The sequence below is a fragment of the Phyllobates terribilis genome, unplaced genomic scaffold (assembly GCF_046119375.1).
Source record: "Phyllobates terribilis strain yellow unplaced genomic scaffold, ASM4611937v1 Scaffold_157__1_contigs__length_4398786, whole genome shotgun sequence".
Taxonomy (NCBI): domain Eukaryota; kingdom Metazoa; phylum Chordata; class Amphibia; order Anura; family Dendrobatidae; genus Phyllobates; species Phyllobates terribilis.
The window spans coordinates 4,095,368-4,113,900 of NW_027362917.1; positions in this window are offsets into that span (position 1 = coordinate 4,095,368).

Sequence of the window (18,533 nt, forward strand, 5' to 3'; positions counted from 1 at the left end):
CAGTGACTGATGAGCGCTATATACAGTGACTGATGGGCGCTATATACAGTGACTGATGAGCACTATATACAGTGACTGATGGGCACTATATACAGTGACTGATGAGCAGTATATACAGTGACTGATGAGCAGTATATACAGTGACTGATGAGCACTATGTACAGTGACTGATGAGCACTATATACAGTGACTGATGAGCACTATATACAGTGACTGATGAGCAGTATACACAGTAACTGATGAGCACTATATACAGTGACTGATGAGCACTATATACAGTGACTGATGAGCAGTATATACAGTGACTGATGAGCAGTATATACAGTGACTGATGAGCACTATATACAGTGACTGATGAGCAACATACACAGTGATTGATGAGTACTATATACAGTGACTGATGAGCACTATATGCAGTGACTGATGTGCACTATATACAGTGACTGATGAGCAGTATATTCAGTGACTGATGAGCAGTATATACAGTGACAGATGAGCACTATATACAGTGACTGATGAGCACTATATACAGTGACTGATGAGCACTATATACAGTGACTGATGAGCAGTATATTCAGTGACTGATGAGCACTATATACAGTGACTGATGAGCAGTATATACAGTGACTGATGAGCACTATATACAGTGACTGATGGGCACTATATACAGTGACTGATGAGCACTATATGTGACGCGCCCCCTGGGACATATTCCTTTTTGAGGGGAATACCCGGCACCGGATCAGATGGGGGGGGGGTTGTAGTCTCCGAGCGGCTGTGACCCGGTCCCGTGCCCAGGGCGTCAAGCTAAGTGTTATGTGGCAGTCCTTACTGATGTTATAAGAGTTCTTTTGTGTCGACTACGCCACCCGTTGTGATGCGGTCACTGTGGCCGCCGCTGCAGCAGGGTCCGCTGAGGCTGATGATGGATGTGCAGCTTGGTGGGATAACCCCCAACGGGAGGGGTATAGCCTCAGAGGGGACAGGCGCAGAGGATGGGGGTTGTGGTGGTGCGGTGCAGCCGGCAATGAAGACAGACTCGGGTTGTGCAGTTAAGGGAGTTTACTTACTGCTGATGTTTCGGTCACTCCAGCTGTTAGTGACCACCCGAGCCGTGCTGCGTCCACCAGGTCCTGGATCCAGCCAACCCCCAAACAAGTCCGGAGCGTGGCCCTGAGCTCTCCCTCTGTCCTTTCTTCAGCCGTCCCCACCAGTGATCCACCTAGGTCCAGCTCCCTCGGGCCTTCTGTTGGGCAACCCTTGGCCTTAGGTTCCCTGACCCTCCATGTGGTATGCCTTCAGGGTGGATGTAGTGGGTGGCCGTGGCAGATGCTGCCCACAGCCTCCGGTCTCTGGCTAGGGATGTTTTTGCCCCCACCAGCTTGGGTTCCGGTACCCTTGTGCTGACTCCTCACCCGGTGCTCTAATTTGGGTTCTTGGGTCCCTTCTGCTGTCCCCCTCTGGGTCTTTCTCTTTCTTTCTCCTCTCTCTCTCTCCAGGGCTGCTGTTTTCTTCTCTCTCCTCTCCAACTGACTTGTTCTCAGCGTCTGACCCTGATTCTAGTTGGTGCCCTCCTTATATATCCCTCTATGTGTGAGCTCAGGTGACCAGCACCCAATGAGCTCCTATCACTACCCAGACTGCTCCCCCTATCTGCCCCTACACTACATGGGATGTACCACCCCCCTCCCACTCCAGCCAGGAACAGGCTCGGTTGTACCTGCACATTTCTAAGTGGGAGTACCGTCGGCCTGCTCCTCTGGAATGGGATGTATGTAGTGCATGCAGTCTATCTGAGCTCAGATCCACACTCCTTCCTTACCCGGGAGTGGAATATCACACCTCTGGGTTGAGGTGCAATACCCCTGTAGCAGCCGAATCCTCAGGGTGCTACATTCCCCCCCGGTAAATCACAGCACGTCCTCGGGCTGTAAGACAAAACACCAAAACATACAAAATTTTTATATGAACATATAAAACATATAAACATTATATATATATAAAACTTTTTTTTATAAACATTCTCGTAGACTTCTCTTGTCTCTGGTTCCTCCTCCGGACACTGTGCAACGTGTGTCCGGGAAAAGTGCGACAGTCTCTTAGAAAAATCTGGTTTTCTTATAAAACCGGTAGGGGGCGCTTTAGGACGCGCAACTATATACAGGGGAAGTTGGCCGCTCTCAGTCCTCGGCCAGGTAGAGGGTAGGGAATGGCTGCTCACAGTCCTCAGCCTGTAGGATGAAGGGGTTAACGGGTAAACAGTTCCCTGGTCCCAACGGGGACTATTTTAGCAGCAACAGTTTCAGTTTCTATATACCCCGATTGGGTAACTATTTACAGCTCCTGCTCTGCCGCACTCAACGGCGTCTTCCTCCTGCTCTTTGCTTTTTGCTGGTGGTAACTTCAGACCCGTCCGGCCATGTGTGCTGGGCAAACAAGTCCTCTCCCAGACGCGGCACCCTTGGTTTTACGGGCGCGGGCGCGGTGGTGGTGGCGCCCGGGTTGCCCAGGCCTTGCGGCCAGGCCTGGGGCACCTGGAAGGTGAAGGGCACCGTTAGGACGGCGGCGCCCTGGGCTACCTGGCCTTGCGGCCAGGCCGGAGGCTCCGCGGAGGTAGGGGGCGCTGTTGGTGGTGCGGCGCCCGGGGGTACTAGGCCTTGCGACCAGGCTGGTGGTAATTCCTGCTTTGTCACGCTCCGGGTCGGGGCGCGTGACGTCACAGGGGTCGCTGCGGCGGCTTCCGGTCGGGGCCTAGTCCATGGCGGTGACCTGGCGGCTACGGGCACAGCAGGGGGACTTTCGGGCTCTGCGACGGGGAGCTGGGGCAGGTGGGCGGTTTCTCGGCTTGGGGTATAAGCGTCCCCTTTACCTGCCTCCATGCGTTCGGCTCCCTCCTCGGCGCCGTCTCCGGCCTTGGGTCCTCCCGCGCCATCCTCAGAGGCGGTCTGCTTCCTCTTCCAGGGTAGCGTGCTCCGTTGACTGGTCTCTACTTGCTGGGTCATCTCCCGGCCCCACTCCGCCAGTATCTCGCGCTGTACCCGGGCCATCCTCCTTGCGAGGCCCTCCAGGGCAGTTTGTGCACACTCCCGGTCTCGGGGGAGCTGCGCTAGGATCTCCGCTAGACCTAGCGGGGTTGTGGACTCTAGCAGGCTCCTGACCATCGGGTCGGTGCTGCTCTGCTCGGCTTCCGGCAGGCTCCTGGCCAGCGGGCCGGTGCTGCTCTGCCCTCCTTCCTCGGTCTCTAGCAGACTCCTGGCCAGCGGGCCGGTGCTGTTCTGCTGCCGCTCCATTCCCGGGTCTACTCTTCCTCTCCTCGACTCCGGGTGCTCTCGCTCTGGACACCTTGCCTCCGGGTGCGCTCGTTCTAGACTGCTCCAAGCGACACCCATCTTTTCTCTTCCCTTTCGTCTCCTCCCACTTAGAGGGCGGTCCCGGGGCAACTCGGTGACTGTCAGCTCCAGGGGGAGTTCTTTCACGCTGACAGACACCTCCAGCATCACAGTCTCTGTTGGTGGGGGCGGTTTCCACTTTTGGCGCCATTTTCTGTCCTGGCCCACGATGGGAGGTGGCCTCTTGCCCTCCTTTGGCACGCCCATAATGGCGTCCGCTGCTCTTCCAAGGCGGGAAATCTGCGGTTTTGGCGGGAATCGCTTCCCAGTGGCGGGAAACTCTGCAGATGGCGGGAACAAGTTGGAAATGGCGGACAATCGGCGGGAAACGACTGGTGATGGAGTCCGATGGCGTGGACCCTCCGGAACCGGCGGGAGACCTCCTTCTGAGGTAAACTTGCACTTTTCTTCAGGCACGCAGTACCCGGGTGTTGCGGGCACGTAATCCTGCCGACTACGCCAAAGTTGACGCGCCCCCTGGGACATATTCCTTTTTGAGGGGAATACCCGGCACCGGATCAGATGGGGGGGGGGTTGTAGTCTCCGAGCGGCTGTGACCCGGTCCCGTGCCCAGGGCGTCAAGCTAAGTGTTATGTGGCAGTCCTTACTGATGTTATAAGAGTTCTTTTGTGTCGACTACGCCACCCGTTGTGATGCGGTCACTGTGGCCGCCGCTGCAGCAGGGTCCGCTGAGGCTGATGATGGATGTGCAGCTTGGTGGGATAACCCCCAACGGGAGGGGTATAGCCTCAGAGGGGACAGGCGCAGAGGATGGGGGTTGTGGTGGTGCGGTGCAGCCGGCAATGAAGACAGACTCGGGTTGTGCAGTTAAGGGAGTTTACTTACTGCTGATGTTTCGGTCACTCCAGCTGTTAGTGACCACCCGAGCCGTGCTGCGTCCACCAGGTCCTGGATCCAGCCAACCCCCAAACAAGTCCGGAGCGTGGCCCTGAGCTCTCCCTCTGTCCTTTCTTCAGCCGTCCCCACCAGTGATCCACCTAGGTCCAGCTCCCTCGGGCCTTCTGTTGGGCAACCCTTGGCCTTAGGTTCCCTGACCCTCCATGTGGTATGCCTTCAGGGTGGATGTAGTGGGTGGCCGTGGCAGATGCTGCCCACAGCCTCCGGTCTCTGGCTAGGGATGTTTTTGCCCCCACCAGCTTGGGTTCCGGTACCCTTGTGCTGACTCCTCACCCGGTGGTCTAATTTGGGTTCTTGGGTCCCTTCTGCTGTCCCCCTCTGGGTCTTTCTCTTTCTTTCTCCTCTCTCTCTCTCCAGGGCTGCTGTTTTCTTCTCTCTCCTCTCCAACTGACTTGTTCTCAGCGTCTGACCCTGATTCTAGTTGGTGCCCTCCTTATATATCCCTCTATGTGTGAGCTCAGGTGACCAGCACCCAATGAGCTCCTATCACTACCCAGACTGCTCCCCCTATCTGCCCCTACACTACATGGGATGTACCACCCCCCTCCCACTCCAGCCAGGAACAGGCTCGGTTGTACCTGCACATTTCTAAGTGGGAGTACCGTCGGCCTGCTCCTCTGGAATGGGATGTATGTAGTGCATGCAGTCTATCTGAGCTCAGATCCACACTCCTTCCTTACCCGGGAGTGGAATATCACACCTCTGGGTTGAGGTGCAATACCCCTGTAGCAGCCGAATCCTCAGGGTGCTACATATGCAGTGACTGATGAGCACTATACACAGTGACTGATGAGCAGTATATACAGTGACTGATGAGCACTATATACAGTGTCTGATGAGCACTATGTACAGTGACTGATGAGCACTATATACAGTGACTGATGAGCAGTATATACAGTGACTGATGAGCACTATATACAGTGACTGATGAGCAGTATACACAGTGATTGATGAGCAGTATATACAGTGACTGATGAGCACTATATACAGTGACTGATGAGCACTATATACAGTGACTGATGAGCACTATGTACAGTGACTGATGAGCACTATACACAGTGACTGATGAGCACTATATACAGTGACTGATGAGCACTATATACAGTGACTGATGAGCGCTATATACAGTGACTGATGGGCACTATATACAGTGACTGATGAGCAGTATATACAGTGACTGATGAGCAGTATATACAGTGACTGATGAGCAGTATATACAGTGACTGATGAGCAGTATACACAGTGACTGATGAGCAGTATATACGGTGACTGATGAGCACTATATACGGTGACTGATGAGCACTATATACAGTAACTGATGAGCACTATATACAGTGACTGATGAGCAGTATATACAGTGACTGATGAGCACTATATACAGTGACTGCTGAGCACTATGTACAGTGACAGATGAGCACTATATACAGTGACTGATGAGCACTAAAAACAGTGACTGATGAGCGCTATATACAGTGACTGATGAGCGCTATATACAGTGACTGATGAGCGCTATATACAGTGACTGATGAGCACTATATACAGTGACTGATGAGCACTATATACAGTGACTGATGAGCACTATACACAGTGACTGATGAGCACTATATACAGTGATGAGCAGTATATACAGTGACTGATGAGCACTATACACAGTGACTGATGAGCACTATATACAGTGACTGATGAGCACTATATACAGTGACTGATGAGCGCTATATACAGTGACTGATGAGCAGTATATACAGTGACTGATGAGTACTATACACAGTGACTGATGAGCACTATATACAGTGACTGATGAGCACTATACACAGTGACTGATGAGCGCTATATACAGTGACTGATGAGCGCTATATACAGTGACTGATGGGCGCTATATACAGTGACTGATGAGCAGTATATACAGTGACTGATGAGCAGTATATACAGTGACTGAGGAGCAGTATATACAGTGACTGATGAGCAGTATATACAGTGACTGATGAGCAGTATACACAGTGACTGATGAGCAGTATATACGGTGACTGATGAGCACTATATACGGTGACTGATGAGCACTATATACAGTAACTGATGAGCACTATATACAGTGACTGATGAGCAGTATATACAGTGACTGATGAGCACTATATACAGTGACTGCTGAGCACTATGTACAGTGACAGATGAGCACTATATACAGTGACTGATGAGCACTAAAAACAGTGACTGATGAGCGCTATATACAGTGACTGATGAGCGCTATATACAGTGACTGATGAGCGCTATATACAGTGACTGATGAGCACTATATACAGTGACTGATGAGCACTATATACAGTGACTGATGAGCACTATACACAGTGACTGATGAGCACTATATACAGTGACTGATGAGCAGTATATACAGTGACTGATGAGCACTATACACAGTGACTGATGAGCACTATATACAGTGACTGATGAGCACTATATACAGTGACTGATGAGCGCTATATACAGTGACTGATGAGCAGTATATACAGTGACTGATGAGTACTATACACAGTGACTGATGAGCACTATATACAGTGACTGATGAGCACTATACACAGTGACTGATGAGCGCTATATACAGTGACTGATGAGCGCTATATACAGTGACTGATGGGCGCTATATACAGTGACTGATGAGCAGTATATACAGTGACTGATGAGCACTATATATAGTGACTGATGAGCAGTATATACAGTGGCTGATGAGCAGTATATACAGTGACTGATGAGCACCATACACAGTGATTGATGAGTACTATATACAGTGACTGATGAGCACTATATACAGTGACTGATGAGCAGTATATTCAGTGACTGATGAGCAGTATATACAGTGACTGATGAGCAGTATATTCAGTGACTGATGAGCACTATATACAGTGACTGATGAGCAGTATATACAGTGACTGATGAGCACTATATACAGTGACTGATGAGCAGTATATTCAGTGACTGATGAGCACTATATACAGTGACTGATGAGCAGTATATACAGTGACTGATGAGCACTATATACAGTGACTGATGAGCAGTATATACAGTGACTGATGAGCACTATATACAGTGACTGAGGAGCAGTATATACAGTGACTGATGAGCAGTATATACAGTGACTGATGGGCACTATATACAGTGACTGATGAACAGTATACACAGTGACTGATGAGCACTATATACAGTGACTGATGAGCACTATGTACAGTGACTGATGAGCACTATATACAGTGACTGATGAGCAGTATATACAGTGACTGATGAGCACTAAATACAGTGACAGATGAGCACTATATACAGTGACTGATGAGCACTATATACAGTGACTGATGAGCACTATATACAGTGACTGATGAGCACTATACACAGTGACTAATGAGCACTATATACAGTGACTGATGAGCACTATATACAGTGACAGATGAGCACTATATACAGTGACAGATGAGCACTATATACAGTGACTGATGAGCACTATATTCAGTGACTGATGAGCACTATATACAGTGACTGATGAGCAGTATATACAGTGACTGATGAGCACTATACACAGTGACTGATGAGCACTATATACAGTGACTGATGAGCACTATATAGTGACTGATGAGCACTATACACAGTGACTGATGAGCACTATATAAAGTGACTGATGAGCACTATATACAGTGACTGATGAGCACTATACACAGTGACTGATGAGCACTATATACAGTGACTGATGAGCACTATACACAGTGACTGATGAGCACTATATACAGTGACTGATGAGCAGTATATACAGTGACTGATGAGCACTATACACAGTGACTGATGAGCACTATATACAGTGACTGATGAGCAGTATATACAGTGACTGATGAGCACTATATACAGTGACTGATGAGCACTATATACAGTGACTGATGAGCACTATACACAGTGACTGATGATCACTATATACAGTGACTGATGAGCAGTATATACAGTGACTGATGAGCACTATACACAGTGACTGATGAGCACTATATACAGTGACTGATGAGCACTATACACAGTGACTGATGAGCACTATACACAGTGACTGATGAGCAGTATACACAGTGACTGATGAGCACTATATACAGTGACTGATGAGCACTATACACAGTGACTGATGAGCACTATATACAGAGACTGATGAGCACTATACACAGTGACTGATGAGCACAATATACAGTGACTGATGAGCACTATATACAGTGACTGATGAGCACTATATACAGTGACTGATGAGCAGTGTATACAGTGACTGATGAGCACTATATACAGTGACTGATGAGCACTATATACAGTGACTGATGAGCACTAAACACAGTGACTGATGAGCACTATATACAGTGACTGATGAGCACTATATACAGTGACTGATGAGCACTATACACACTGACTGATGAGCACTATATACAGTGACTGATGAGCACTATATACAGTGACTGATGAGCACTATACACAGTGACTGATGAGCACTATATACAGTGACTGATGAGCAGTATATACAGTGACTGATGAGCAGTATATACAGTGACTGATGAGCAGTATATACAGTGACTGATGAGCACTATACACAGTGACTGATGGGCAGTATATACAGTGACTGATGAGCAGTATATACAGTGACTGATGAGCACTATACACAGTGACTGATGAGCAGTATATACAGTGACTGATGAGCACTATATACAGTGACTGATGAGCAGTATATACAGTGACTGATGAGCAGTATATACAGTGACTGATGAGCACTATACACAGTGATTGATGAGCACTATATACAGTGACTGATGAGCACTATATACAGTGACTGATGAGCACTATACACAGTGACTGATGAGCAGTATATACAGTGACTGATGAGCACTATATACAGTGACTGATGAGCACTATACACAGTGACTGATGAGCAGTATACACAGTGACTGATGAGCAGTATATACAGTGACTGATGAGCACTATATACAGTGACTGATGAGCAGTATATACAGTGACTGATGAGCAGTATACACAGTGACTGATGAGCACTATATACAGTGACTGATGAGCACTATATACAGTGACTGATGAGCACTATATACAGTGACTGATGAGCTCTATATACAGTGACTGATGAGCAGTATATACAGTGACTGATGAGCACTATACACAGTGACTGATGAGCACTATATACAGTGACTGATGAGCAGTATATACAGTGACTGATGAGCACTATATACAGTGACTGATGAGCACTATATACAGTGACTGATGAGCTCTATATACAGTGACTGATGAGCAGTATATACAGTGACTGATGAGCAGTATATACAGTGACTGATGAGCGCTATATAGAGTGACTGATGAGCACTATCTACAGTGACTGATGAGCAGTATATACAGTGACTGATGAGCAGGATATACAGTGAGTGATGAGCAGTATATACAGTGACTGATGAGCAGTATATACAGTGACTGATGAGCACTATACACAGTGACTGATGAGCAGTATATACAGTGACTGATGAGCAGTATATACAGTGACTGATGAGCAGGATATACAGTGAGTGATGAGCAGTATATACAGTGACTGATGAGCACTATATACAGTGACTGATGAGCAGTATACACAGTGACTGATGAGCACTATACACAGTGACTGATGAGCAGTATATACAGTGACTGATGAGCAGTATATACAGTGACTGATGAGCGCTATATACAGTGACTGATGAGCACTATATACAGTGACTGATGAGCAGTATATACATTGACTGATGAGCACTATATACAGTGACTGATGAGCAGTATATACAGTGACTGATGAGCAGGATATACAGTGAGTGATGAGCAGTATATACAGTGACTGATGAGCACTATATACAGTGACTGGTGAGCAGTATATACAGTGACTGATGAGCAGTATACACAGTGACTGATGAGCACTATACACAGTGACTGATGAGCAGTATATACAGTGACTGATGAGCAGTATATACAGTGACTGATGAGCACTATATAGTGACTGATGAGCACTATACACAGTGACTGATGAGCACTATAGACAGTGACTGATGAGCAGTATATACAGTGACTGATGACCAGTATATACAGTGACTGATGAGCACTATATACAGTGACTGATGAGCACTATATACAGTGACTGATGAGCACTATAGACAGTGACTGATGAGCAGTATATACAGTGACTGATGAGCACTATATACAGTGACTGATGAGCAGTATATACAGTGAGTGATGAGCAGTATACACAGTGACTGATGAGCAGTATATACAGTGACTGATGAGCACTATATACAGTGACTGATGAGCAGTATATACAGTGACTGATGAGCACTATATACAGTGACTGAGGAGCAGTATATACAGTGACTGATGAGCAGTATATACAGTGACTGATGGGCACTATATACAGTGACTGATGAACAGTATACACAGTGACTGATGAGCACTATATACAGTGACTGATGAGCACTATGTACAGTGACTGATGAGCACTATATACAGTGACTGATGAGCAGTATATACAGTGACTGATGAGCACTATACACAGTGACTGATGAGCACTATATACAGTGACTGATGACCACTATACACAGTGACTGATGAGCGCTATATACAGTGACTGATGAGCGCTATATACAGTGACTGATGGGCACTATATACAGTGACTGATGGGCACTATATACAGTGACTGATGAGCAGTATATACAGTGACTGATGAGCACTATGTACAGTGACTGATGAGCACTATATACAGAGACTGATGAGCAGTATATACAGTGACTGATGAGCACTATATACAGTGACTGATGAGCAGTATACACAGTGACTGATGAGCACTATATACAGTGACTGATGAGCAGTATATACAGTGACTGATGAGCACTATATACAGTGACTGATGAGCAGTATATACAGTGACTGATGAGCACTATATATAGTGACTGATGAGCAGTATATACAGTGGCTGATGAGCAGTATATACAGTGGCTGATGAGCACCATACACAGTGATTGATGAGTACTATATACAGTGACTGATGAGCACTATATACAGTGACTGATGAGCAGTATATTCAGTGACTGATGAGCAGTATATACAGTGACAGATGAGCACTATATACAGTGACTGATGAGCACTATATACAGTGACTGATGAGCACTATATACAGTGACTGATGAGCAGTATATTCAGTGACTGATGAGCACTATATACAGTGACTGATGAGCAGTATATACAGTGACTGATGAGCACTATATACAGTGACTGATGAGCACTATAGACAGTGACTGATGAGCAGTATATACAGTGACTGATGAGCACTATATACAGTGACTGATGAGCAGTATATACAGTGAGTGATGAGCAGTATACACAGTGACTGATGAGCAGTATATACAGTGAGTGATGAGCAGTATATACAGTGACTGATGAGCAGTATATACAGTGACTGATGAGCAGTATATACAGTGACTGATGAGCAGTATATACAGTGACTGATGAGCACCATACACAGTGACTGATGAGCACTATACACAGTGACTGATGAGCAGTATACACAGTGACTGATGAGCACTATATACAGTGACTGATGAGCAGTATATACAGTGACTGATGAGTACTATATACAGTGACTGATGAGCAGTATATACAGTGACTGATGAGCAGTATATACAGTGACTGATGAGCAGTATACACAGTGACTGATGAGCACTATATACAGTGACTGATGAGCAGTATACACAGTGACTGATGAGCACTATATACAGTGACTGATGAGCAGTATATACAGTGACTGATGAGCACTATATACAGTGACTGATGAGCAGTATATACAGTGACTGATGAGCACTATATACAGTGACTGATGAGCACTATATACAGTGACTGATGAGCTCTATATACAGTGACTGATGAGCAGTATATACAGTGACTGATGAGCACTATACACAGTGACTGATGAGCACTATACACAGTGACTGATGAGCACTATATACAGTGACTGATGAGCAGTATATACAGTGACTGATGAGCACTATATACAGTGACTGATGAGCTCTATATACAGTGACTGATGAGCAGTATATACAGTGACTGATGAGCACTATATACAGTGACTGATGAGCAGTATATACAGTGACTGATGAGCAGGATATACAGTGAGTGATGAGCAGTATATACAGTGACTGATGAGCACTATATACAGTGACTGATGAGCAGTATATACAGTGACTGATGAGCGCTATATACAGTGACTGATGAGCGCTATATACAGTGACTGATGAGCAGTATATACAGTGACTGATGAGCACTATACACAGTGACTGATGAGCAGTATATACAGTGACTGATGAGCTGTATATACAGTGACTGATGAGCAGGATATACAGTGAGTGATGAGCAGTATATACAGTGACTGATGAGCACTATATACAGTGACTGATGAGCAGTATACACAGTGACTGATGAGCACTATACACAGTGACTGATGAGCAGTATATACAGTGACTGATGAGCACTATATACAGTGACTGATGAGCAGTATATACAGTGACTGATGAGCGCTATATACAGTGACTGATGAGCACTATATACAGTGACTGATGAGCAGTATATACATTGACTGATGAGCACTATATACAGTGACTGATGAGCAGTATATACAGTGACTGATGAGCAGGATATACAGTGAGTGATGAGCAGTATATACAGTGACTGATGAGCACTATATACAGTGACTGATGAGCAGTATATACAGTGACTGATGAGCAGTATACACAGTGACTGATGAGCACTATACACAGTGACTGATGAGCAGTATATACAGTGACTGATGAGCAGTATATACAGTGACTGATGAGCACTATATAGTGACTGATGAGCACTATAGACAGTGACTGATGAGCAGTATATACAGTGACTGATGAGCAGTATATACAGTGACTGATGAGCAGTATATACAGTGACTGATGAGCACTATATACAGTGACTGATGAGCACTATATACAGTGACTGATGAGCACTATAGACAGTGACTGATGAGCAGTATATACAGTGACTGATGAGCACTATATACAGTGACTGATGAGCAGTATATACAGTGAGTGATGAGCAGTATACACAGTGACTGATGAGCAGTATATACAGTGACTGATGAGCACTATATACAGTGACTGATGAGCAGTATATACAGTGACTGATGAGCAGTATATACAGTGACTGATGAGCACCATACACAGTGACTGATGAGCACTATACACAGTGACTGATGAGCAGTATACACAGTGACTGATGAGCACTATATACAGTGACTGATGAGCAGTATATACAGTGACTGATGAGCACTATATACAGTGACTGATGAGCAGTATATACAGTGACTGATGAGCAGTATATACAGTGACTGATGAGCACTATATACAGTGACTGATGAGCACTATACACAGTGACTGATGAGCACTATATACAGTGACTAACGAGCACTATATACAGTGACTGATGAGCACTATACACAGTGACTGATGAGCAGTATACACAGTGACTGATGAGCACTATACACAGTGACTGATGAGCACTATACACAGTGACTGATGAGCAGTATACACAGTGACTGATGAGCACTATACACAGTGACTGATGAGCACTATATACAGTGACTGATGAGCAGTATATACAGTGACTGATGAGCACTATACACAGTGACTGATGAGCACTATATACAGTGACTGATGAGCAGTATACACAGTGACTGATGAGCAGTATACACAGTGACTGATGAGCACTATATACAGTGACTGATGAGCACTATACACAGTGACTGATGATCACTATATACAGTGACTGATGAGCACTATATACAGTGACTGATGAGCAGTATATACAGTGACTGATGAGCACTATACACAGTGACTGATGAGCACTATACACAGTGACTGATGAGCACTATATACTGTGACTGATGAGCACTATATACAGTGACTGATGAGCACTACATACAGTGACTGATGAGCAGTATATACAGTGACTGATGAGCAGTATATACAGTGACTGATGAGCAGTATATACAGTGACTGATGAGCAGTGTATCCAGTGACTGATGAGCACTATATACAGTGACTGATGAGCACTATATACAGTGACTGATGAGCGCTATACACAGTGACTGATGAGCACTATACACAGTGACTGATGAGCAGTATACACAGTGACTGATGAGCACTATACACAGTGACTGATGAGCACTATACACAGTGACTGATGAGCAGTATACACAGTGACTGATGAGCACTATACACAGTGACTGATGAGCACTATATACAGTGACTGATGAGCAGTATATACAGTGACTGATGAGCACTATACACAGTGACTGATGAGCACTATATACAGTGACTGATGAGCAGTATACACAGTGACTGATGAGCACTATATACAGTGACTGATGAGCACTATACACAGTGACTGATGAGCACTATATACAGTGACTGATGAGCACTATATACAGTGACTGATGAGCAGTATATACAGTGACTGATGAGCACTATACACAGTGACTGATGAGCACTATACACAGTGACTGATGAGCACTATATACTGTGACTGATGAGCACTATATACAGTGACTGATGAGCACTACATACAGTGACAGATGAGCAGTATATACAGTGACTGATGAGCAGTATATACAGTGACTGATGAGCAGTATATACAGTGACTGATGAGCAGTGTATCCAGTGACTGATGAGCACTATACACAGTGACTGATGAGCACTATACACAGTGACTGATGAGCAGTATACACAGTGACTGATGAGCACTATACACAGTGACTGATGAGCAGTATATACAGTGACTGATGAGCACTATATACAGTGACTGATGAGCACTATATACAGTGACTGATGAGCAGTATACACAGTGACTGATGAGCAGTATATACAGTGACTGATGAGCACTATATACAGTGACTGATGAGCAGTATATACAGTGACTGATGAGCAGTATATACAGTGACTGATGAGCAGTATATACAGTGACTGATGAGCAGTATATACAGTGACTGATGAGCACTATATACAGTGACTGATGAGCAGTATATACAGTGACTGATGAGCAGTATATACAGTGACTGATGAGCACTATACACAGTGACTGATGAGCACTATATACAGTGACTGATGAGCACTATATACAGTGACTGATGAGCAGTATATACAGTGACTGATGAGCAGTATATACAGTGACTGATGAGCACTATACACAGTGACTGATGAGCACTATATACAGTGACTGATGAGCACTATATACAGTGACTGATGAGCAGTATATACAGTGACTGATGAGCAGTATACACAGTGACTGATGAGCAGTATATACAGTGACTGATGAGCACTATACACAGTGACTGATGAGCAGTATATACAGTGACTGATGAGCAGTATATACAGTGACTGATGAGCAGTATATACAGTGACTGATGAGCACTATATACAGTGACTGATGAGCAGTATATACAGTGACTGATGAGCACTATACACAGTGACTGATGAGCAGTATATACAGTGACTGATGAGCAGTATATACAGTGACTGATGAGCACTATATACAGTGACTGATGAGCACTATATACAGTGACTGATGAGCAGTATATACAGTGACTGATGAGCAGTATATACAGTGACTGATGAGCACTATACACAGTGACTGATGAGCACTATATACAGTGACTGATGAGCACTATATACAGTGACTGATGAGCAGTATATACAGTGACTGATGAGCAGTATACACAGTGACTGATGAGCAGTATATACAGTGACTGATGAGCACTATACACAGTGACTGATGAGCAGTATATACAGTGACTGATGAGCAGTATACACAGTGACTGATGAGCACTATATACAGTGACTGATGAGCACTATACACAGTGACTGATGAGCACTATACACAGTGACTGATGAGCAGTATATACAGTGACTGATGAGCAGTATATACAGTGACTGATGAGCACTATACACACTGACTGATGAGCAGTATACACAGTGACTGATGAGCACTATATACAGTGACTGATGAGCAGTATATACAGTGACTGATGAGCACTATATACAGTGACTGATGAGCAGTATATACAGTGACGGATGAGCAGTATATACAGTGACTGATGAGCACTATATACAGTGACTGATGAGCACTATATACAGTGACTGATGAGCACTATATACAGTGACTGATGAGCAGTATACACAGTGACTGATGAGCACTATATACAGTGACTGATGAGCAGTATATATAGTGACTGATGAGCAGTATATACAGTGACTGATGAGCAGTATATACAGTGACTGATGAGCAGTATATACAGTGACTGATGAGCAGTATATACAGTGACTGATGAGCACTATATACAGTGACTGATGAGCAGTATATACAGTGACTGATGAGCACTATATACAGTGACTGATGAGCAGTATATACAGTGACTGATGAGCAGTATATACAGAGGCTTATGCTCGGTATTTCGGCAGCTATTACATTAGACCCCTCCCCCTTGTCACCAGCAGTATTTGCTCGGTAGAAGCAGTACCTCATAAGCTCCACCCCTTTAGAACGTAGCTGGCCGCCCGCGCTGTGACGTCACAATCGACTCCTAGCTGATATAATCAGAAACTACGCCCATTAGCTGCCAAACCGCGGAGGAGGCAGAAGCGCGAGGTCCTGTCCGAGGGAGGAGGAGCCACAACCCGACAGCCGGCGGAGGAGCAGCAGGGAACATGCTGGCAATTAGAGGTACAGAAGCGATTATTTATACAGAGGCTCCATCTTGTGGACACAGTGAGTTATGGCAGCTTCCTGATACCAGGTATCCAGCGATCTAATATCTGAAGGACGGAATTAAATGAGTGGGGAGACGAATAACAACCGTGGAAAAACTGTGGCCTATAGCAACTAAGTGCAAACTCCACTCATAATGCTATAGAAAATGAACGCAGTGCTGTGATTGGCTGCTTTCAACTGCAACTAAGTGTCAATCAGAGGGTGTGATAAATCCTCAGATCTGGGTGTGTAGAGGATCATGGGTAGAGATAGATGTAATTGTGTCTCTACATGTCTATATAAATGCCTGTGTATGTATACTTGGATGCAGGCATACCTGGACAGATATATATGTGTATATAAGGACGTTATTAATGGGAGTAAATGTATATAGACATATTTCTGTGTGTTTGTATGTACATCAGGGGCGGAACTACCGCCCGTGCAGCCGGTTCATTGAACGGGGGCCCCGAGGGAGAGGGGGCCCCTCCAGCCTCCAGCAGGGCCGCCATCAGGGCATGACTGCCCTGACTCCAGTATGGGGCCCGGCCGGTAGGGGCCCCCTCGGGGGCTCCCCTCTTGTGCGTCTCTCTCCTCATGGGGCCCCCGGCCCCATGCTATGCGCCGGGTCCGGGACATTTCAGCGCTGAGCTGCGCTGTTGCAGCAGCGCCTTCATGATTCCCCTGACTTCCGGTCATGTGACGGCGCCGTCACATGGCCGGAAGTCAGGAGAACCTGCTGTCAGAGATTTGGACGAGCGCCAGGATTCTGCAGGGATCGCATGGGGGTAAGTATAACAAGTTTTATTTTTTTTAAAATACAATTAACTAGGAGTGGAGAGATGGGAGATGCACATGTATGTGTGTGTGTGTGTGTGGGGGGGAGATGGGAGATGCACATGTGTGTGGGGGGGGGGGATGGGAGATGCACATGTGTGTGGGGGGGGATGGGAGATGCACATGTGTGTGTGGGGGGGGATGGGAGATGCACATGTGTGTGTGGGGGGGGATGGGAGATGCACATGTGTGTGGGGGGGGGGATGGGAGATGCACATGTGTGTGGGGGGGGGATGGGAGATGCACATGTGTGTGGGGGGGGAGATGGGAGATGCACATGTGTGTGGGGGGGGAGATGGGAGATGCACATGTGTGTGGGGGGGGAGATGGGAGATGCACATGTGTGTGGGGGGGGAGATGGGAGATGCACATGTGTGTGGGGGGGGAGATGGAAGATGCACATGTGTGTGGGGGGGAGATGGGAGATGCACATGTGTGTGGGGGGGAGATGGGAGATGCACATGTGTGTGTGGGGGGAGATGGGAGATGCACATGTGTGTGTGGGGGGAGATGGGAGATGCACATGTGTGTGTGGGGGGAGATGGGAGA